Source organism: Orcinus orca, chromosome 15 (genome assembly GCF_937001465.1).
Source record: "Orcinus orca chromosome 15, mOrcOrc1.1, whole genome shotgun sequence".
Classification (NCBI taxonomy): domain Eukaryota; kingdom Metazoa; phylum Chordata; class Mammalia; order Artiodactyla; family Delphinidae; genus Orcinus; species Orcinus orca.
This window is the reverse complement of record NC_064573.1, coordinates 29,571,848-29,596,565: the sequence shown is the minus strand read 5'-3', so window position 1 is coordinate 29,596,565 and position 24,718 is coordinate 29,571,848. Positions and strand designations below refer to the sequence as shown.

Sequence of the window (24,718 nt, the reverse complement as noted above, 5' to 3'; positions counted from 1 at the left end):
TTGATAATTAGGAAAGCAGTATGAATTTGTGATAACACAGCTTATGATAGTCATGGAGGACTGTATGTAATAGTGAGGATTTGAATAAAGTATATAAAGTGATTAGTGTTTCCTCAGAAAAAGGTGAGAACATTTTTGATTGGGGAATAGTGTAAGGAAAAATCCTGAGAAATGGATTAGAAAGACTGAAGAGATGGAGAAGATAAAAGAGGTGGTAGAGGAGGAAATAAATTCAAATCTTATAATCAAGTTAGATAATATTAATAAGTCTTTAGTGAAGAATGAAAAGATTTGAATATCAAGAAAGATCATAATTAAGAAAGCATGATATTTTTTCTTAAAAATGTATGAAGTTAGTCAAAATGTCCAACTAAGCAGGATAAATATCTATAAAATGTTACTTTCTGTTATAAGCATTTTGTTTCACATCACTGCCCTCTTATGTTCTGATTTTAGTTGAATGAATATTTAGAGATAAATGTCATTTACAATTATTCTAGCCTGCTCTTTTGACTGCACTCAGAAGCAGACCGCCGTGATGGGCCTCATGATCCCTGGGCAGAGAAAGGGTGCCGGCTCCGTGTTTCACGTGTGTGTGAACCACCAAAAGGGCATCACGTGTCTGCAAGCTGTGGACTTCGCCGAGTGACACGGCTACATCAAGGACATCGTGAAGGACATCATCCGTTACCCGGGTTGCTGTGTGACCCTTGCCAAGGTGGTCTTCCAGGATCCGTACAGTTTTAAGAAGCGGATGGAGCTGTTCATTGCTGCCGAGGGCATCCACACTGGCCAGTTCTTGTACTATGGCAAGAACGCCCAGCTCAACATCGGCAATATGCTGCTGGTGGGCACCATGCCCGAAGGCACCATTGTATATTGTCTGGAGGAGAAGCCTGGTGACCGGGGCATGCTGGCCAGAGCCTCTGGGAACTATGCAATTGTCATCTCCCACAACCCTGAGACAAAGAAGACCAGAGTGAAACTGCCCTTGGGCTCCAAGAAGGTCATCTCCTCCATCAACAGAGCTGTTGTCAGTGTGGTGGCTGGAGGTGGCCACGTTGACAAGCCCATTCTGAAGGCGAGCTCTGCCTACCACAAGTATAAGGCAAAGAAGAATTGTTGGCCATGCATATGGGGTGTGGCCATGAACCCTGTTGAGCATCCCTTCAGAGGTGGCAACAACCAGCACATTGGCAAACCCTCTACCATCTGCAGAGATGCCCCTGCTGGCCGGAAAGTGGGTCTCATTTTTGCCTGCTGGACTAGGTGTCTCTGGGGAACCCAGACTGTGCAGGAGAAAGAGAATTAGGGCTGGGGGCTCAATAAAGCTTGTCTTTTTCACACACACACAAAAATTATTCTAGCCTGTTTTTACTTGTTCTTATGCAGCTTTTGTAAGGAACACCTTTATTCCATTTGAAACTGTCAAACTTTCAGTCATGGAAGCAATTTGAAATCCTAGAATTTGATGATATCATCCCATCAAACCCTCTGTCTTCTCAGAAGAACAAAATCTAACCTTCCCAGAGTAACAAGGCTCAAAACAGTATTCTGAGATATTCTTATTTCCCCATCTCTAAAGCTAACAAACAACACCTTATTGTTCACATAATCTGGAATTGCAGTTTTTTCTTGCTTTATTAAAGCCATTCAACCATCTCAGTTTATTCTTAGTCTCCTCTATAGAAGAAAAAAAGTTATTTGGACAAAAATTTAGTGGCCTTTCTCCTCCTTTTCTAGTCCACAGGCATTCAAAATACCTGAATATTTAAAAGTTTGCAACCAAGATGAAGAGGAAACTTGGTATTTTTTTAGCTTCTTTTGTATTTTGCCATTTATTTACAGGATGAATTATTGGACTTAAATTGTCTTCCCCTTTTCCAGCTTTTTTTCTTTTCTTTGTGGTACGCGGGCCTCTCACTGCTGTGGCCTCTCCCATTGCAGAGCACATGCTCCAGATGCACAGGCTCAGCGGCCACGGCTCACGGGCCCAGCCCCTCTGCGGCACGTGGGATCTTCCCGGACCGGGGCATGAACCCGTGTCCCCTGCATCGGCAAGCGGACTCTCAACCACTGCTCCACCAGGGAAGCCCCAGCTTTTTTTTAAACATCTTTATTGGAATATAATTTATTTAAAATGGTGTGTTAGCTTCTGCTGTATAACAAAGTGAAATAGACATACAGATACATATATCCCCCTATCTCCTCCCTCTTGCTTCTCCCTCCCACCCTCCCTATCCCACCCCTCTAGGTGGACACAAAGCACGGAGCTGATCTCCCTGTGCTATGTGGCTGCTTCCTATCAGCTATTTATTTTACATTTGGTAATGTATATATGTCCATGCCACTCTCTCACTTTGTCCCAGTTTACACTTACACTTCCCCGTGTCCTCAAGTCCATTCTCTACATCTCCATCTTTATTCCTATCCTGCCCCTAGGTTCTTCAGAAGCATTTTTTTTAATATTCCATATGTATGTGTTAGCATACATATTTGTTTTTCTCTTTCTGACTTAATTCACTCTGTATGACAGTCTCTAGGTCCATCTACCTCACTACAAATAACTCAATTTCATTTCTTTTTATGGCTGAGTAATGTTCCATTGTATATATGTGCCACATCCTCTTTATCCATTCATCTGTTGATGGACACTTACGTTGCTTCCATGTCATGTCTATTGTAATTAGTGCTGCAATGAACATTGTGGTACAGGACTCTTTTTGAATTATGGTTTTCTCAGGGTATATGCCCAGTAGTGGGATTTCTGGGTTGTATGATAGTTCTATTTTTAGTTTTTTAAGGAACCTCCATACTGTTCTCTATAGTGGCTGTACCAATTTACATTCCCACCCACAGTGCAAGAGGGTTCCCTTTTCTCCACATCCTCTCAAGCATTTTTTGTTTGTAGATTTTTTGATGATGGCCATTCTGACCAGTTTGTGGTGATACCTCATTGTAGTTTTGATTTGCATTTCTCTAATGATTAGTGATGTTGAGCGTCTTTTCATGTGTTAGTTGGCAATCTGTATATCTTTGGAGAAATGTCTATTTAGGTCTTCTACCCATTTTTGGATTGGGGTTTTTTTTATTGATATTGAGCTGTATGAGCTTCAGCAAATTCAATTTTAATCCAACTTGTAGTGTGACTTCAAAAAAAGCTAAATAAATTTATATAAATTTAGTTTACATTAGAGTAAGTGTAAAAGTGGCTAGAATAAGTGATAAAAAAAGTGTTGCTTTTTTCTACATATGAGTATTAAATTCAATTTTTAGTGCCATGGTTTATAAGCATAATGGTCATGGAAAATTACAAAGATGTTAAAAGACTGGAAAAGATGCCATAAATGAAATAATGAGGTCAGTGGAGATCAAGATGGCAGATTAGAAGGGTATGGTGCTCACCTTTCCCCACAAATATATTTTAAAAAAATACATCTACATGTGAAACAATTCTCACAGAATACCTACTGAACACTGGCAGATCTCATATAACAAAAACTGCCAGAAAGATGACCACACAACTGCATAGGATGAAAGAAAGGAAAGGAATTTGGACCGGACTTGTGACCCTGGGAGTAAGCTTGAAAGAGGAAAGGTTCCCTCAACCTGGGAACACCTCTCACTGGCTGCGAGATCAGCTGGGACAGATAGGGAGACTCAGAGGCTCAGAGAAGAGTGCAACAGGTGGCCTGTGGCAGACAGGACAGAGAAACCAGCACAGATGGTCCTGGCCTCCTTGCTGCATTCCCCATCTTGAGACATATGCCTGCTGGAGATGCATGCAGCAAGTGGGTGATGAAACTCAGGGGACATACCTGGGGAAAGGATTGAGGTTGGCTGTGCAGAGGGAAACAGAAGGGTGTGGTCTGGGCCATAACTGGGGATATGGGCAGGACAGAGTCCAGGTTTGCCATGGGTGTCCCATTGTCAACACATGCACAAATGTGTGTGTGTGGGGGGGGGGGTTGTGGCCCATCCATAGCAGCCTCATTCTTGGTGTGCTAATAGCAGGTGCACCTCTGCTTCTATGAGATCTGGAAGCATGAAAGCACCTGCTTGTTGCCCAAATGCAGAGGCAGGATTGAAATCTGAGTTGATTCCCAGCTGCTGTGCAACTTCAATGGATTTACACCCCTGGAAGCTTTTTGACCAAAAAGGCTGCAGTACATCTGAGAGGATTACTGGCATTCCTGTGGCCAGAGCAGGTCTGATATCAGCAGTGGTGGGCTTTGTGGATGCATGGATACAGAGGCAGGGCTGGTGTCTGCACTCCCATGGTGGAACCAGGTGTGCAACCTCTGTGGGTCCAGTGCCAGTCTTTGGCAAATTTGTGATGGTGGTTTTGTGAACACAGTGCCTGAGGGAAATCCAGAGATGTGCCAGTGTTCCCACAGCTGAGGTAGGGTTGAGGGCAGTGCCAACAACAGTGTATTTTGTAAGCATGCACAATGGGTGACAGGTGTCAGAGACTGCACTGCTTGGTGGACAGCCCCTGAAGAGGAATACTCAGTGCCTCCTTTCATTCAATCCTGGAGTAAGATTGCTCCAATTCTGCTACTTCACTGTATATAACCTGATTTGGGGGGTTCTATTCCATAAATTTGTGAGCAGAACTTGCTCCCAACAAGGCTGTTACAACCACAGAAGCAAAGAGGAGGCCCTGCCCAACACCCAGTGCAAGCTCTGGTAACAATATCACCAATAACACCCCCAGTCAAGGGAAAAACAGTGAACACAACCTGAGGAAAGATGTGGTAGGCATCCATACAAAAACAGCCCCTCCTACCAAAATAGACTCATGCAGCCTACACAGCAACATTCCAACATAAAAAGAACCATTCAAGACAACAATAGATAACTGTTTCTCCTAAATTCATAGAGTCAGAGAAGTATAAATGAAATGAAGAAGCAGAGGAACCCCTCCCAATGAAAATAACAAGAGAATTCCTCTGAAAGAACAAACAATGAAACAGACTTCTCTAGTCTACTAGAACCTGAGTTCAGAAAGGAAGTAATAAAAGTGCTGAAGGAATTTTAAAAAGGCTATTGATAGAAATGCAGATCACTGTAACAAGGAACTAGAAACTAAAAAGAGGAGCCAACAAGGTTGTCAACTCAATTGATGAGATAAATACTGCGTTAAAGGCAATAAACAACACACTAAGCAATGTAAAAGAATGAATAAGTGATCTGGAAGACAGAATAATAGAAATCACCCATCAGAACAGCAGACAAAAAGACAAATAAAAGAAAGCAATATACAAGACCTATAGGATAATCTAAAGCATGCCAATCTAAACATAATAGGGATCACAGAAAGAGAAGAAAGAGAAAAAGGGATTAAAAATGTATTTGAAGAAATTATAGCTGAAAACTTCTCAAACTTATAGAAGGAAACAGATATCCAGGCACAGGAAGCACAGAGGGTGCCAAACAAGATGAACACAAACAGACTTATATTAAGACACATTATAATTAAAATGGCAAAAGTTAGAGATAAAGAGAGGATTTTAAAGGCAGCAAGAGGAAAAAAAAAGAGTTAGTTACAAGGGAACCACCAAAAGGCTATCAGCTAATTTCACTACAGATATGTTGCAGGCCAGAAGGGAGTCGTGAAATATATTCAATGTCCTGAAAGGGAAAAATCTGCAACCTAGGATTCTCTACACAGCAAGATTACCATTTAGAATAGAAAAAAAGATAAAGATTTTCTCAGATAAGAAAAACTAAAAGAATACAGCAATGCTAAACCTAACCTAAAAGAAATATTAAAAGGTCTTCTTTAAATAGAAAAGAAATAAGAATCTATAGGAAAGAGAAAAATCATAATAGGAAAAAAAATATATCAAAGGATTAAAGATCACTTGAATAAGCCTGTATATATATTTAAAAAATCAAAAGGAAATTGTGGAATAGATTATAAGTAAAAAGGATAAACATGAAGATGTAAAAGAGGACATCAAAATCATAAAATGTGGGGGTGGGGTGAAAGAAAATGTAGATTTTTTTTCAGAATGTGTTTGAACTTATATGACTATCAGTCTAAAGCAAGTAGATATAGAACAGGCTAACTTACTTGAAAACCAGGGTAATCACAAATCAAAATCTTACTAGATTCCCCAAAACCAAACAAAAGGGAACTCAAGCATAATACAAAGGGAAACCATCAAACCACAAAAGAAAAACAAAAAGAAAAAGAGGTCCGTCACTGAACTGCCCTGGAGCCCAAGGGGACGGTGGCCTGGCTGAGGCTGCCGGCTATGGAGGGGCCCCACCAGCTGAAGCCATGACAGTCCTTGGGACCGTGGGTCAGTTCTTTCAACAAGTAACTTAAAGACAACATGGAAAAACAAGGACGTTTGTGCCTGAGATCATGTTGATGTGAAACCAGGAATGGCCACCTTGTGCCAGAGTGAGTACAACTTGGAGGAGCTTCAAGATACCGGAAGAGTAACATGCGGAGATCACCTTCCTCCCCACAAATACATCAGAAATACATCTACATGTGGAACAACTCCTACAGAACACCTACTGAATGCTGGCATAAGACCTCAGACCTCCCAAAAGGCAAGAAACTCCCCAAGAACCTGGGTAGGGTAAAAGAAAAAACAAAAACAAAAGAGACAAAGAATAGGGACGGGACCTGCACCAGTGGGAGGGAGATGTGAAGGAGAAAAGGTTTCCACACGCTAGGAAGATTCCCGCACAGAGGATCAGTGCCGACCAGCACTCACCAGCCCGAGAGGCTTGTCTGCTCACCTGCTGGGACGGGCAGGGGCTGGGGACTGAGGCTTGGGTTTCGGAGGTAGGATTCCCGGGAAAGGACTGGGGTTGGCTGCGTGAACACAGCCTGAAGTGGGCTAGTGCACCACGGCTAGCTGGGAGAAGGTCCAGAAAATAGTCTGGAGCTGTCAAAGACACAAGAGACATTTTCTTGCCTCTTTGTTTCCTGGTGCATGAGGAGAGGAGATTAAGAGTGCTGCTTAAATGAGCTCCAGAGATGGATGTGAGCCGCGGCTATCAGCACAGACCCCACAGACGGGCATGGGATGCTAAGGCTGCTGCGGCAGCCACAAAGAAACCTGTGTGGAAGCACATGTCACTATCCACACCTACTCTCCTGGGAGCCTGTGCAGCCCACCACTACCAGAGTCCCGTGATCCAGGGACAACTTCCCAGGGAGAATGCATGGCATGCCTCAGGCTGGTGCAAGATCAGGACAGCCTCTGCCACTGTAGGCATGCCATGCATCCGTACCCCTCCCTCCCCCTGGTCTGAGTGAGCCAGAGCATCCAAATCAGCTGCTACTTTAACCCCATCCTGTATGAGCCAAGAACAGATGCCCTCAGGTGACCTACACACAGAGGGGGGTAAAAATCCAAAGCTGAAATCCAGGAGCTGTGCAAACAAAGAAGAGAAAGGGAAATTTCTCCCAGCATCCTCAGGAGCAGTGGATTAAATCTCCACAATCAACTTGATGTACCATGTCTCTGTGGAATATCTGAATAGACAACAAATTATCCCAGATTAAGGAGGAGGACATTGGGATCAACGATATGTATATATATATTTTTCCCCTTTTTATCTTTTTGTGAGTGTGTATGTGTATGCTTCTGGGTGTGATTTTGTCTGTATAGCTTTACTTTTACAATTTGTCCTGGGGTTCTCTCTGTCTGCTTTCTTTTTGTTTATTATTACTTAAAAATATTTTTTCTTAATAATTACTTTTTATTTTAAAAACTTTATTTTATTTTACTTTACTTTATTTTATTTTATCTTCTTTTTTCTTTCTTTCTTTCTTTTCCCCATTTTATTCTGAGCCATGTAGAGGACAGGCTCTTGGTGCTCCAGCCAGCCTCAGGGCTATGCCACTGAGGTGGGAGAGCCAAGTTCAGAACATGGGTACACAAGAGACCTCCCAGCTCCACGTAATATCAAATGGCAAAACTCTTCCAGAGATCTCCATCTCAAAGCCAAGACCAAACTCCACTCAATGATCAGCAAGATACAGTGCAGGACACCCTATGCCAAACAGCTAGCAAGACAGGAACACAACCCCATCCATTAGCACAGAGGCTGCCTAAAATCATAATAAGGCCACAGACACCTCAATACACACCACCAGACGTGGACTTGCCCACCAGAAAGACAAGAGCCCGCCTCATCCACCAGAACACAGGCACTAGTCCCCTACACCAGGAAGCCTACATAACCCACTGAACCAACCTTAGCTACCGGGGACAGACACTAAAAACAACAGGAACTACGATCCTGCAGCCTGCAAAAAGGAGACCCCAAACACAGTAACTTAAGCAAAATGAGAAGACATAGAAACACATAAGAGATGAAGGAACAAGGCAAAAACCCATCAGACCTAACAAATGAAGAGGAAATAGACAGTCTACCTGAAAAAGAATTCAGAATAATGATAGTAAAGATGATCCAAAACCTTGGAAATAGAATGGACAAAATACAAGAAACCTTTAACAAGGACCTAGAAGAACTAGTGGGCAAACAAACAGTGATGAACAACACAATAAATGAAATTAAAAATTTCCTAGAAGGAATCAATAGCAGAATAACTCAGGCAGAAATACAGATAAGTGACCAGGAAGATAAAATAGTGGAAATAACAACTGCAGAGCCGAATAAAGGAAAAAGAATGAAAAGAATTGAGGACAGTCTCAGAGACCTCTGTGACAACAATAAATGCATGAACATTCGAATTATAGGGGTCCCAGAAGAAGAAGAGAAAAAGAAAAGGACTGAGAAAGTATTTGAAGAGATTATAGTTGAAAAATTCCCTAATATGGAAAAGGAAATAGTTAAACAAGTGCAGGAAGCACAGAGAGTCCCATACAGGATAAATCCAAGGAGAAACATACCAATACACATATTAATCAACTATCAAAAATTAAATACAAAGAACAAATATTAAAAGCAGCAGGGGAAAATAAAAACAAGTAACACATAACGGAAAACCCATCAGGTTAACAGCTTATCTCTCAGCAGATACTTTGTAAGCCAGAAGGGAGTGGCAGGACATATTTAAAGTGATTAAAGAGAAAATCCTACAACCAAGATTACTCTATCCAGCAAGGATCTCATTCAGATTTGATGGAGAAATTAAAAGCTTTATAGACAAGCAAAAGCTAAGAGAACTTAGCACCACCAAACCAGTTTTACAGCAAATGCTAAAGGAACATCTCTGGACAGGAAACAAAAGAGAAAGAAAAGACCTACAATATTAAACTAAAAACAATTAAGGAAATGGTATTAGGAACATACATACCGATAATTACCTTAAATGTAAATGGATTAAATGCTCCAACCAAAAGACTTAGACTGGTTGAATGGATACAAAAGTAAGACCCATATATATGCGGTCTACAAGGGAACCACTTCAGACCTAGCGACACATACAGACGGTAAGTGAGGGGATGGAAAAAGATATTGCATGCAAATGCAAATCAAAAGAATGCTGGAGTAGCAATTCTCATATCAGACAAAATAGACTTTAAAACAAAGACAGTTACAAGAGATAAAAAAGGATACTACATAATGATCAAGGGATCAATCCAAGAAGATTTAACAATTATAAATATTTATGCACACAACATAGGAGCAACTCAATACATAAGGCAAATACTAACAGCCATGAAAGGGGAAATCGACAGTAACACAATCATAGTAGGGAACTTTAACACTCCAGTTTCACCAATGGACAGATAATCCAAAATGAAAATAAATAAGGAAACAGAAGCTTTAAGTTATACATTAAACAAGATGGACTTAATTGATATTTATAGGACATTCCACCCCCAAAACAACAGAATACACATTCTTCTCAAGTGCTCATGGAACAGTCTCCATCATAGATCATATCTTGGGTCACAAAACAAGCCTTGGTAAATTTAAGAAAATTGAAATCATATACGTATCTATTCTGACCACAATGCTATGAGACTAAATATCAATTACAGGAAAAAATTTGTAAGAATACAAACACATGGAGGCTAAACAACACACTACATAACAACCAAGCGATCACTGAAGAAATCAGAAGAAATCAAAAAAATACCTAAAAACAAGTGGCAATGAAAGCACAACGACCCAAAACCTATGAGATGCAACAAAAGCAGTTCTAAGGGAGAAGTTTATAACTATACAAGCCTACCTTAAGAAAGAAGCATCTCAAGTAAACAACCTAACGTTACATCTGAAGCAATTAGAGAAAGAAGAACAGAAAAACCCCAAAGTTAGCAGAAGAAAAGTAATCATAAAGATCAGATTAGAAATAAATGAAAAAGAAATGAAGGAAATGAGAGCAAATATCAATAAAACTAAAAGCCAGTTCTTTGAAAAGGTAAACAAAATTGATAAACCATTAGCCAGACTTATCAGGAAAAAAAGGGAGAAGGCTCAAATCAATAGAATTAGAAATGAAAAATGAGAAGTAACAAGTGACACTGCAGAAATACAAAGAATCATGAGAGATTACTACAAGCAACTCTATGCCAATAAAATGGACAACTTTGAAGAAATGGACAAATTCTTAGAAATGCGCAAGCTTCTGAGACTGAACCAGGAAGAAATAGAAAATACAAAAAGACCAGTCACAAGCACTGCAATTGAAGCTGTGATTAAAAATCTTCCAACAAACAAAAGTCCAGGACCAGATGGCTTCAAGGGCGAATTCTATCAAACTTTTAGAGAGGAGCTAACACCTATCCTCTCAAACACTTCCAAAATATAGCAGAAGGAGGAACACTCCCAACTCATTCTACGAGAACACCATCACTCTGATACCCAAACCCTACACAGATGTCACAAAGAAAGAACTACAGGCCAATATCACTGATGAACATAGATGCAAAAATCCTCAACAAAATACTAGCAAACAGAATCAAACAGCACATTAAAACGATCATACATCATGATCAAGTGGGGTTTATCCCAGGAATGCAAGGATTCTTCAGTATATGCAAATCAATCAATGTGATACACCATATTAACAAATTGAAGGAGAAAATCCATATGATCATCTCAATAGATGCAGAGAAAGCTTTTGATAATATTCAACACCAATGTATGACAAAAACCCTCTGGAAAGTAGGCATAGAGTGAAATTTCCTCAACATATTGCAGGCCATATATGACAAACCCACAGCCAACATCATCCTCAATGGTGAAAAACTGAAAGCATTTCCACTAAGATCAGGAATAAGACAAGGTTGCCCACTCTCACCACTATTATTCAACATAGTTTTGGAAGTCTTAGCCAACAAAATCAGAGAAGAAAAAGAAATAAAAGGAATCCAAAATGGAAAAGAAGAAGTAAAGTTGTCACTGTTTGCAGATGACATGATACTATACATAGAGAATCCTAAAGATGTTACCAGAAAACTACTAGAGATAATCAATGAATTTGGTAAAATAGCAGGATACAAAATTAATGCACAGAAATCTCTGGCATTCCCAAACACTAATGATGAAAAATCTGAAAGTGAAATTAAGAAAACAGTCACATTTACCATTGCAACAAGAAGAATAAAATATCTAGGAATAAACCTACCTAAGGAGACAAAAGAACTGTAGGCAGAAAATTGTAAGACACTGATGAAAGAAATTAAAGATGATACAAATAGATGGAGAGATATACCATGTTCTTGGATTGGAAGAATCAACATTGTGAAAATGACTCTACTACCCAAAGCAATCTACAGATTCAATGCAATCCCTATGAAACTACCACTGGCATTTTTCACAGAACTAGAACAAAAAATTTCACAATTTGTATGGAAACACGACAGACCTTGAATAGCAAAAGCAATCTTGAGAAAGAAAAATGGAACTGGAGGAATCAGGGTTCCTGACTTCAGACTATACTACATAGTGGCAGTTATCAAGACAGTATGGTACTGGCACAAAAACAGAAAGATAGATCAATGGAACAGGATAGAAAGCCAAGAGATAAACCCATGCACATATGGTCACCTTATCTTTGATAAAGGAGGCAAGAATATACATTGGAAAAAAAAGAGGCCTTCAATAAGTGGTGCTGAGAAAACTGGACAGCTACATTTAAAAGAATGAAATTAGAACACTGCCGAACACCTTACACAAAAATAAACTCAAAATGGATTAAAGACGTAAATATAAGGCCAGACACCATCAAACTCTTAGAGGAAAATATAGGCAGAACACTCTATGACATAAATCACAGCAAGATCCTTTCTGACCCACCTCCTAGAGAAATGGAAATAGAAACAAAAATAAGCAAATGGGACCTAATGAAACTTAAAAGCTTTTTAACAGCAAAGGAGACCATGAACAAGACAAAAAGACAACCCTCAGAATGGGAGAAAATGTTTGCAAATGAAGCAACAAACAAAGGATTAATCTCCAACTCATAAAAGCAACTCATGTAGCTCAATATCAAAAAAAAACAAACAACCTAATACAAAAATGGGCAGAAGACCTAAACAGATATTTCTCCAAAGAAGATACACAGATTGCCAACAGACACATGAAATAATGCTCAACATCATTAATTATTAGAGAAATCCAAATGAAAACTACAATGAGATGTCATTTCACACCAGTCAGAATGGCCATCATCAAAATATCTACAAGTAATAAATGCTGGAGAGGGTGTAGGAAAAGGGAACCCTTTTGCACTGTTGGTGGGAATGTAAATTGGTACAGCCACTATGGAGAACAGTATGGGGGTTCCTTAAAAAAACTAAAAATAGACCTATCATATTACCCAGCCATGCCACTACTAGGCATATACCCTGAGAAAACCACAATTCAAAGGAGTCTTGTACTAAAATATCCATTGCAGTTCTATTTACAATAGACAGGACATGGAAGCAACCTAAGTGTCCATCAACAGATGAATGGATAAAGAAGATATGGCACAAATATACAATGGAATATTACTCGCCATAAAAAGGAATGAAATTGAGTTATTTGTAGTGAGGTGGAAGGACCTAGAGTCTGTCATACAGAGTGAAGTAAGTCAGAAAGAGAAAAACAAATACCATATGCTAACACATATATATGGAGTCTAAAAAAAAAAACAATTGTCATGAAGAACCTAGGGGCAAGATGGGAATAAAAACCCACACCTACTAAAGAATGGACTTGAGGATACGGGGAGGGGGATGTGTAAGCTGGGACAAAGTGAGAGAGTGTCATGGACATATATACACTACCACATGTAAAATATATAGCTAGTTGGAAGCAGCTGCATAGCACAGGGAGATCAGCTCGGTGCTTTGTCACCAAGTAGAAGGGTGGGATAGGGAGGGTGGGAGGGAGGGAGATGCAAGAGGGAAGACTTATGAGGACATATGTATATATATATATAACAGATTCACTTTGTTGTAAAGCAGAAACTGACACACCATTGTAAAGCATTTATACTCTAATAAAGATGTTAAAAAATAAATAAAATAAAAAGAAAGGAACAAGAAGGAATACCAAAACACTGGAACATAATATTTAAAATGACAATAAACACAAACATAAAAATAATTACCTTAAATGTCAAAGGACTAAATGCTCCAATCAAAAGACATAGAGTGACAGATTGGATAATAACACAAGAACATACAATATGCTGCCTACAGTAGACCCACTTTAGGGTGAAGGACATATATAGATTGAAAGTGACGTGATGGAAAAAGATATTTCATGAAAATGGAAATGACAGGGAAGAGAGGTGGCAGTACTCATATAAGATAAAATCGAATTTTAAATAAAGGCCATAAAGAAAGATAAATACACTATACAATGGTAAAAGGATCAATACAAGAAGAAGATATTATACTTATTAGCAATTGTGCACCTGATATAGGAGCAACTAAATACATAAAACAAATATTAACAGACATAAAGTATAAATTGACAGGAATACAATAACAGCAGGAGACTTTAAAATGCCACTGATATCAATGGACAGATCTTCCACACAGAAAATCAAAGCAACAGAGACCCTAAATGACACAATAAAACAATTGGCTTAATTGATATCTATAGGACACTACATCCAAAATACAGAATACATATTCTTTTCAAGTGTGCATGGAACATTCTCTAGTAGAGACAACATAGTAGGACACAAACAAGCCTCAACCAACTTAAGCAGATAGAAATTATTTCAAGCGTATTTTCTGACCACAATGGCATGAAAGTTGAAAGCATCCACAGAAAGAAAAATAAGGCAAAAAAAAAAAAAAAAAAAAAGCCAACAACATGGAGAGTAAAAAACATGTTATTAAAAAATTAATAGATCTGGGCTTCCCTGGTGATGCAGTGGTTGAGAGTCTGCCTGCTGATGCAGGGGACATGGGTTCGTGCCCCGGTCTGGAAAGATCCCACATGCCACGAAGCAGCTGGGACTGTGAGCCATGGCCACTGAGCCTGCGCGTCTGGAGCCTGTGCTCTGTAACGGGAGAGGCCACAACAGTGAGAGGCCCGCGTACCACACACACACACAAAATTAATAGGTCAACAATGAAATCAAAGACTAAATTTAAAAATACCTCAAGACAAATGATAATGAAAGCACAACCATACAATATCTATGGTATGCAGCAAAAGCAGTCCCAAGAGGGAAATTCATTGTGATATAAGCCTTCCTCATAAAATAAGAAAAACCTACAACCTAAAAATATTAGAAAAAGAAGAAAAAACAAAACCAAAAGTCAGTAGAAGGAAGGAAATAATAAAGATAGGAAACAAATAAAAAATTTAAAAAACCATAGAAAAAAATCAATAAAACCAAAGCTTGTTTTTTTTTTTTTTTTAACATCTTTATTGGGGTATAATTGCTTTACAATGGTGTGCCAGTTTCTGCTTCATAACAAAGTGAATCAGTCATACATAAACATATGTTCCCATATGTCTTCCCTGTTGCGTCTCCCTCCCTCCCACCCTCCCCATCCCACCCCTCCAGGCTGTCACAAAGCACCGAGCCAATATCCCTGTGCCATGCGGCTGCTTCCCACTAGCTATCTACCTTACTGCGTTTGTTAGTGTGTATATGCCCATGACTCTCTCTCGCCCTGTCACAGCTCACCCTTCCCCCTCCCCATAACCTCAAGTCTGTTCTCTAAGAGGTCTGCGTCTTTATTCCTGCTTTACCCCTAGGTTCTTCATGACATTTTTTTCTTAAATTCCATATATATGTGTTAGCATACGGTATTTGTCTTTTTCTTTCTGACTTACTTCACTGTGTATGACAGACTCTAGGTCTATCCACCTCATTACAAATAGCTCAATTTCATTTCTTTTTATGGCTGAGTAATATTCCATTGTATATATGTGCCACATCTTCTTTATCCATTCATCCGATGACGGGCACTTAGGTTGTTTCCATCTCCGGGCTATTGTAAATAGAGCTGCAATGAACATTTTGGTACATGACTCTTTTTGAATTTTGGTTTTCTCAGGGTATATGCCCAGTAGTGGGATTGCTGGGTCATATGGTAGTTCTATTTGTAGTTTTTAAGGAACCTCCATACTGTTCTCCATAGTGGCTGAACCAATTCACATTCCCACCAGCAGTGCAAGAGTGTTCCCTTTTCTCCACATCCTCTCCAGCATTTATTGTTTCTAGATTTTTTGATGATGGCCATTCTGACTGGTGTGAGATGATATCTCATTGTAGTTTTGATTTGCATTTCTCTAATGATTAATGATGTTGAGCATTCTTTCATGTGTTTGTTGGCAGTCTGTATATCTTCTTTGGAGAAATGTCTATTTAGGTCTTCTGCCCATTTTTGGATTGGGTTGTTTGTTTTCTTGTTATTGAGCTGCATGAGCTGCTTGTAAATTTTGGAGATTAATCCTTTGTCGGTTGCTTCATTTGCAAATATTTTCTCCCATTCTGAGGGTTGTCTTTTGGTATTGTTTATGGTTTCCTTTGCTGTGCAAAAGCTTTGAAGTTTCATTAGGTCCCATTTGTTTATTTTTGTTTTTATTTCCATTACTCTAGGAGGTGGGTCGGAAAGGATCTTGCTTTGATTTATGTCATAGAGTGTTCTGCCTATGTTTTCCTCTAAGAGTTTGATAGTTTCTGGCCTTACATTTAGGTCTTTAATCCATTTTGAGCTTATTTTTGTGTATGGTGTTAGGGAGTGATCTAATCTCATACTTTTACATGTACCTGTCCAGTTTTCCCAGCACCACTTATTGAAGAGGCTGTCCTTTCTCCATTGTACATTACTGCCACCTTTATCAAAGATAAGGTGTCCATATGTGCATGGGTTTATCTCTGGGCTTTCTATCCTGTTCCATTGATCTATCTTTCTGTTTTTGTGCCAGTACCATACCGTCTTGATGACTGTAGCTTTGTAGTATAGTCTGAAGTCAGGGAGCCTGATTCCTCCAGTTCCTTCTTTCGTTCTCAAGATTGCTTTGGCTATTCGGGGTCTTTTGTGTTTCCATACAAATTGTGAAATTTTTTGTTCTAGTTCTGTGAAAAATGCCAGTGGTAGTTTGATAGGGATTGCATTGAATCTATAGATTGCTTTGGGTAGTAGAGTCATTTTCACAATGTTGATTCTTCCAATCCAAGAACATGGTATATCTCTCCATCTATTTATATCATCTTTAATTTCTTTCATCAGTGTCTTATAATTTTCTGCATACAGGTCTTTTGTCTCCTTAGGTAGGTTTATTCCTAGATATTTTATTCTTTTTGTTGCAATGGTAAATGGGAGTGTTTTCTTGATTTCACTTTCAGATTTTTCATCATTAGTATATAGGAATGCCAGAGATTTCTGTGCATTAATTTTGTATCCTGCCACTTTACCAAATTCATTGATTAGCTCTAGTAGTTTTCTGGTAGCATCTTTAGGGTTCTCTATGTATAGGATCATGTCATCTGCAAACAGTGACAGCTTTACTTCTTCTTTTCCAATTTGGATTCCTTTTATTTCCTTTTCTTCTCTGATTGCTGTGGCTAAAACTTCCAAAACAATGTTGAATAATAGTGGTGAGAGTGGGCAACCTTGTCTTGTTCCTGATCTTAGTGGAAATGCTTTCAGTTTTTCACCATTGAGGATGATGTTTGCTGTGGGCTTGTCATATATGGCCTTTATTATGTTGAGGAAAGTTCCCTCTATGCCTACTTTCTGCAGGGTTTTGATCATAAATGGGTGTTGAATTTTGTCAAAAGCTTTCTCTGCATCTATTGAGATGATCATATGGTTTTTCTCCTTCAATTTGTTAATATGGTTTATCACATTGATAGATTTGCGTATATTGAAGAATCCTTGCATTCCTGGAATAAACCCCACTTGATCATGGTGTATGATCCTTTTAATGTGCTGTTGGATTCTGTTTGCTAGTATTTTGTTGAGGATTTTTGCATCTATGTTTATCAGTGATATTGGCCTGTAGTTTTCTTTCTTTGTGACATCCTTGTCTGGTTTTGGTATCAAGGTGATGGTGGCCTCGTAGAAGGAGTTAGGGAGTGGTCCTCCCTCTGCTATATTTTGGAAGAGTTTGAGAAGGATAGGTGTTAGCTCTTCAATAAATGTTTGATAGAATTCGCCTGTGAAGCCATCTGGTCCTGGGCTTTTCTTTGTTGGAAGATTTTTAATCACAGTTTCAATTTCAGTGCTTGTGATTGGTCTGTTCATATTTTCTATTTCTTCCTGATTCAGTCTTGGCAGGTTGTGCATTTCTAAGAATTTGTCCATTTCTTCCAGATTGTCCATTTTATTGGCATAGAGTTGCTTGTAGTAATCTCTCATGATCTCTTTTATCTCTGCAGTGTCAGTTGTTACCTCTCCTTTTTCATTTCTAATTCTATTGATTTGAGTCTTCTCCCTTTTTTTCTTGATGAGTCTGGCTAGTGGTTTATCTATTTTGTTTATCTTCTCAAAGAACCAGCTTTTAGTTTTATTGATCTTTGCTATTGTTTCCTTCATTTCTTTTTCATTTATTTCTGATCTGATTTTTATGATTTCTTTCCTTCTGCTAGCTTTGGGGTTTTTTTGTTCTTCTTTCTCTAATTGCTTGAGGTGCAAGGTTAGGTTGTTTATTCGAGATGTTTCCTGCTTCTTAAGGTGGGCTTGTATTGCTATAAACTTCCCCCTTAGAACTGCTTTTGCTGCATCCCACAGGTTTTGGGTCGTTGTGTCTCCATTGTCATTTGTTTCTAGGTATTTTTTGATTTCCTCTTTGATTTCTTCAGTGATCTCTTCATTATTAAGTAGTGTATTGTTTAGCCTCCATGTGTTTGTATTTTTTACAGATCTTTTCCTGTAATTGATATCTAGTCTCATGGCGTTGTGGTCAGAAAAGATACTTGATACAATTTCAATTTTCTTAAATTTACCAAGGCTTGATTTGTGACCTAAGATATGATCTATCCTGGAGAATGTTCCATGAGCACTTGAGAAAAATGTGTATTCTGTTGTTTTTGGATGGAGTGTCCTATAAATATCAATTAAGTCCATCTTGTTTAATGTATCATTTAAAGCTTGTGTTTCCTTATTTATTTTCATTTTGGATGATCTGTCCATGGGTGAAAGTGGGGTGTTTAAGTCCCCTACTATGAATGTGTTACTGTCGATTTCCCCTTTTATGGCTGTTAGTATTTGCCTTATGTATTGAGGTGCTCCTATGTTGGGTGCATAAATATTTACAATTGTTATATCTTCTTCTTGGATCGATCCCTTGATCATTATGTAGTGTCCTTCTTTGTCTCTTTTAATAGTCCTTATTTTAAAGTCTATTTTGTCTGATATGAGAATTGCTACTCCAGCTTTCTTTTTGTTTCCATTTGCATGGAATATCTTTTTCCATCCCCTTACTTTCAGTCTGTATGTGTCTCTAGGTCTGAAGTGGGTCTCTTGTAGACAGCATATATAAGGGTCTTGTTTTTGTATCCATTCAGCTAATCTGTGTCTTTTGGTGGGAGCATTTAGTCCATTTACATTTAAGGTAATTATCGATATGTATGTTCCTATTCCCATTTTCTAAATTGTTTTGGGTTCGTTATTATAGGTCTTTTCCTTCTCTTGTGTTTCTTGCCTAGAGAAGATCCTTTAGCATTTGTTGTAAAGCTGGTTTGGTGGTGCTGAACTCTCTCAGCTTTTGCTTGTCTGTAAAGGTTTTAATTTCTCCATCAAATCTGAATGAGATCCTTGCTGGGTAGAGTAGTCTTGGCTGCAGGTTTTTCTCCTTCATCACTTTCTGTATGCCCTGCCACTCCCTTCTGGCTTGTAGGGTTTCTGCTGAGAGATCAGCTGTTAACCTTATGGGGATTCTCTTGTGTGTTATTTGTTGTTTTTCCCTTGCTGCTTTTAATATGCTTTCTTTGTATTTAATTTTTGACAGTTTGATTAATATGTGTCTTGGCGTATTTCTCCTTGTATTTATCTTGTATGGGACTCTCTGTGCTTCCTGGACTTGATCAACTATTTCCTTTCCCATATTAGGGAAGTTTTCAACTATAATCTCTTCAAATATTTTCTCAGTCCCTTTCTTTCTCTCTTCTTCTTCTGGAACCCCTATAATTCGAATGTTGGTGCGTTTAATGTTGTCCCAGAGGTCTCTGAGACTGTCCTCAGTTCTTTTCATTCTTTTTTCTTTATTCTGCTCTGCAGTAGTTATTTCCACTATTTTATCTTCCAGGTCACTTATCCGTTCTTCTGCCTCAGTTATTCTGCTATTGATCCCATCTAGAGTACTTTTAATTTCATTTATTGTGTTGTTCATCATTGCTTGTTTCATCTTTAGTTCTTCTAGGTCCTTGTTAACTGATTCTTGCATTTTGTCCAATCTATTGTCCATTCTATCTCCAAGATTTCGGATCAACCTTACTATCATTATTCTGAATTCTCTTTCAGGTAGACTGCCTATTTCCTCTTCATTTGTTAGGTCTGGTGCATTTTTATCTTGCTCCTTTATCTGCTGTGTGTTTTTCTGTCTTCTCATTTTGCTTATCTTACTGTGTTTGGGGTCTCGTTTTTGCAGGCTGCAGGTTTGTAGTTCCTCCTGTTTTTGATGTCTGTCTCCAGTGGCTAAGGTTGGTTCAGTGGGTTGTGTAGGTTTCCTGGTGGAGGGGGCTAGTGCCTGTGTTGTGTTGGATGAGGCTGGATCTTGTCTCTCTAGTAGGCAGGTTCACATCTGGTGGTGTGTTTGGGGGTGTCTGTGGCCTTATTATGATTTTAGGCAGCCTCTCTGCTAATGGGTGGGGTTGTGTTCCTGTTTTGCTAGTTTTTTGGCATAGGTTTTCCAGCACTGTGGCTTGCTGGTCGTTGAGTGAAGCTGGGTGCTGTTGTTAAGATGGAGGTCTCTGGGAGATTTTCGCCGTTTGATATTATGTGGAGCTGGGAGGTCTCTTGTTGATCAGTGTCCTGAAGTTGGCTGTCCTACCTCAGAGGCAGAGCCCTGCCTCCTGGCTGGAGCACCAAAAGCTTTTCATCCACATGCTTCCGAAGGGAATGAGGAGAGAACTCTTGCCTTGGTTTTCAATCCGGGAGGAAGCCCAAAGCTTGTTTTTGATAGGATAAGCAAGATCAACAAACCTCCAGCAGAGCTCACCAAGAAGAAAAGAGAGGACCCGAATAAACAAATAAGAATTAAAATAGAAGAAATAAGTACTGACACTACAGAAATACAAAACATCATAAGACAATATTATGGACAATTATATGGCAAAAAATTGGACAACCTAGAAGAAATGGAAAAGTTTCTAGAAATATACAGTCCACCAAACCTGAATCAAGAAGAAATAGATGTTCATTGAAGCTCTATTTACAATAGCCAGGAGATGGAAGCAACGTAAGTGTCCATCAACAGATGAGTGGATAAAGAAGATATGGCATATATATATGCAGTGGAATATTACTCAGCCATAAAAAGAAACGAAATTGAGTTATTTGTAGTGAGGTGGATGGACTTAGAGTCTGTCATACAGAGTCAATTAAGTCAGAAAGAGAAAAACAAATATGTATGCTAACACATATATATGGAATCTTAAAAAAAAATGGTTCTGAAGAACCTAGGGGCAGGATAGGAATAAAGATGCAGATGTAGAGAATGGACTTGAGGACATGGGGAAGGGGAAGGGTAAGCTGGGATGAAGTGAGAGAGTGGCATGGACATATATACACTACCAAATGTAAAATAAATAGCTAATGGGAAGCAGCCACATAGCACAGGGAGATCAGCTCGGTGCTTTGTGTCCACCTAGAGGGGTGGGATAGGGAGGGTGGAGGGAGGGAGATGCAAGAGGTTAGACATATGGAGACATATTTATATGTATAACTGATTCACTTTGTTATAAAGCAGAAACTAACACACCATTGTAAAGCCATTATACTCCAATAAAGATGTTTTTTAAAAAAGAAGCAAGGCAGAGATACACACACACACACACATACACACACACACACACACACGCACACACAAAGAAGGAGAAGAAGAAGAAGAAGAAGAAGAAGAAGAAGAAGGAGAAGAAGAAGAAGAAAGAAGAAGAAGAAGAAGAAGAAGAAGAAGAAGAAGAAGAAGAAGAAGAAGAAGAAGAAGAAGAAGAAGAAGAAGAAGAAGGAGAAGAAGAAGGAGAAGAAGGAGAAGAAGAAGGAGAAATAGATAATTTGAACAGACTGATCACTAGAAGTGAAAAAGAAACTGTAATAAATAAATAAATAATAAATAAAAAAATAAATAAAACTCCCTGCAAACAAAACCCAGGATCAGATGCCTTCACTGGATAATTCTACCAAACATACAAAGAAGAACTTGTACCAATATTTCTCAAACTATTCCAAAAGTTTGAAGGGAAAGGATTACTCCCAAAGTCATTCTATGAAGCCACCATCATCCTGATACCAAAACTATACAAAGGCACTATGAAAAAAGAAAATTATAGGCCAATATTTTGATGAATATAGATGCAAAAATCTTCAAGAAGATATAAGCAGGTCTTCCCTGGTGGCGCAGTAGTTGAGAGTCTGCCTGCTGATGCAGGGGACACGGGTTCGTGCCCCGGTCCGGGAAGATCCCACATGCCATGGAGTGGCTGGGACCGTGAGCCATGGCCACTGAGCCTGCCCATCCAGAGCCTGTGCTCCACAACAGGAGAGGCCACAACAGTGAGAGGCCCGTGTACTGCAAAAAAAAGATAAAAAAAGATATAAGCAAACCAAATCCAACAATACATAAAAAAGACTGTACACCATAATCAAGTTGGATTCATCCAGGGTCAGAAGGATAGTTCAACATATATAAATTAATTCATGTGATACACAGCATCAACAAAAGACAATAAACACATGATCACCTCAATAAATTCAGAAAAATCACTTGATAAAATTCAACATCCATTTATGATAAAAACTCTCACCAATTTGGTATAAAGGGAATGTATCTCAGCATAATAAAAGCCCTTTATGATAAACCCACAGCCAACATAATACTTATGGGTGAGAAGCTTTAAGCTTTCTCATTAAAATCTCAAACAAGACAAGGATGTCCACTCTCACCACTTCTATTCAACATAATATAGGAAGTCCTGGCCACAGCAATCAGACAAAATAGCAGGATACAAGAGTAACATACATAAATTTGTTGCATGTCTTTACGCTAAAAGTGAAATATCAGAAAGCGAGTGTAAGAAAAAGAAAAACCTTTTAAAGTCACATTTAAAATGCTTAGTAATAAACCTGGCAAATGAGGCGAAAGACTTATATGGTGATGATAAGAAGTATAAAACATTAATAAAGAAAATTGAAGATGATTCAAAGAAATGGAAAGATAACCCATGCTCTTGGATTGGAAGAATTAATATTGTTAAAGAGGCCATACTACCCAAAGCAATCTACAGATTTAATGTGATCCCTATCAAATTACCCATGACATTTTTCACAGAACTAGAATAAATAATCCTAAAATTTATAAGGAACCATAAACTACCTTTTTAAAAAAGACCATAAAAAATCCAGAACAAAGCAGGAAGCGTAACCCTTCTGGACTTCAGACAATTCTACAAAGCTACTGTAATCAAAACAGTATGGTAGGGACACAAAACCAGATATATGGATTACCTGGACATAATAGAGAGCCCAGAAATAAACTCGCACGCTTATGATCAATTAATTTTGAATAAAGAAGGCAAGAGTATACAAAGACAGTCTCTTCAGCAAGTGGTTTTGGAAAAGTTGGACAGCCGTATGTAAATCAATGAAGGCAGAACATACCTTAATACTATATACAAAAAGAAACTCATAAAGACTTAAAGACTTAGTTATAAGACATGAAAATATAAAACTCCTAAAGGAGAACATAAGCAAAACCTTCTCTGACATCAATCGTACCAATGTTTTCTTATGTCATTCCCCTAAAGCAAACTAAATTAAAGCAAAAGTAGAGAAATGTGACTTAATCAAATTTATCAGCTTTTGCACAGCAAATGAAACCAAAAACAAAATGAAAAGACAATGTATGAGATGGGAGAAAATATTTTAAATAATGCTACCAACAAGGGCTTAATTTCCAGAATATACAAACATCCCATATAGTTCATTAACAAAACAAAACAAACAAGCAAAATACCAAGCCAATCAAAAAATGAGCAGAAGACCTAAATAGACATTTCTTCAAATAAGACATACAGATGGCCAACAGGCAGATGAACAGATGCTCAACATTGCTAATTACTAGAGAAGTGTAAATGCGAAGTATCACTCTGTGCCAGTAAGAATGGCCATCATCCAAATGTTCACTAATAATAAATGCTTTAGAGGGTGTGGAGAAAAGGGAACCCTCCTACACTGTTGGTGGGATCATAAATTGGTGTAGCCACTATGAAAAACAGTATGATGGTTCCTTAAAAAACTAAAAATAGAGTTAACATATGATCCAGCAATCTTCCTCCTGAGCATATATCCAGAGAAAACCATAATTTGAAAAGACACATGCACCCCAATATTCAGAGCAGAACTGTTTACCGTAGCAAGACATGGAAGCAACCTAATTGTCCATTGAAAGATGAATGGATAAAGAAGATATGGTATATATATATATATATATATATATATATATATATATATATATATATATATATATACAGTGAATATTACTCAGTCTTAAAAAAAAAGAAATAATGTCATTTTCAGCAACATAAATGGACCTAGAGATTATCATACTAAGTGAAGGCAAACAGAGAAAGACAAATATTATATGATACTACTTGTATTTGGAATCTTAAAAAATGATACAAATGAACTTATTTACAAAACAGAAAGAGACTCACAGACATAGAATACAAATTTATACTTACCAAAGGTAATGGTGGGGATGGATAAATTAGGAGCATAGGATTAGCAGATACAACCTAATACACATAAAACAGATATGCAACAAGTATTTACTCTATAGCACAGGGAACTATATTCAATACCTTGTAATAAAATATAATGGAAAAGAATTCATATATACATATATATATATATATATATTCTTATTAATTGATTGGTTGATTTAAATACAACTGAATCACTTTATACCAGAAACGAACACATCATTGTAAACCAACTATACTTCAATAAAAATTTTTTAGAAAGATACAATAAAAGGAATTAGGGAGCCTAGCCTTAAAAAAAAAATAAGGGAAATAGAAGCTTGAAAATATTTAAAGAAATTTTGTGTGAAAACAGGCAATGGAGAAGTTTAAATGGTAAGAAAC

At 38.2% G+C, this 24,718-nt stretch overlaps 1 pseudogene; it reads left to right on the top strand.

The window, feature by feature from the left end:
* The first annotated feature begins 538 nt into the window (after positions 1–538).
* LOC101271240 (60S ribosomal protein L8-like) lies at positions 539–1,346 on the top strand (annotated as a pseudogene).
* Positions 1,347–24,718: the final 23,372 nt, after the last annotated feature.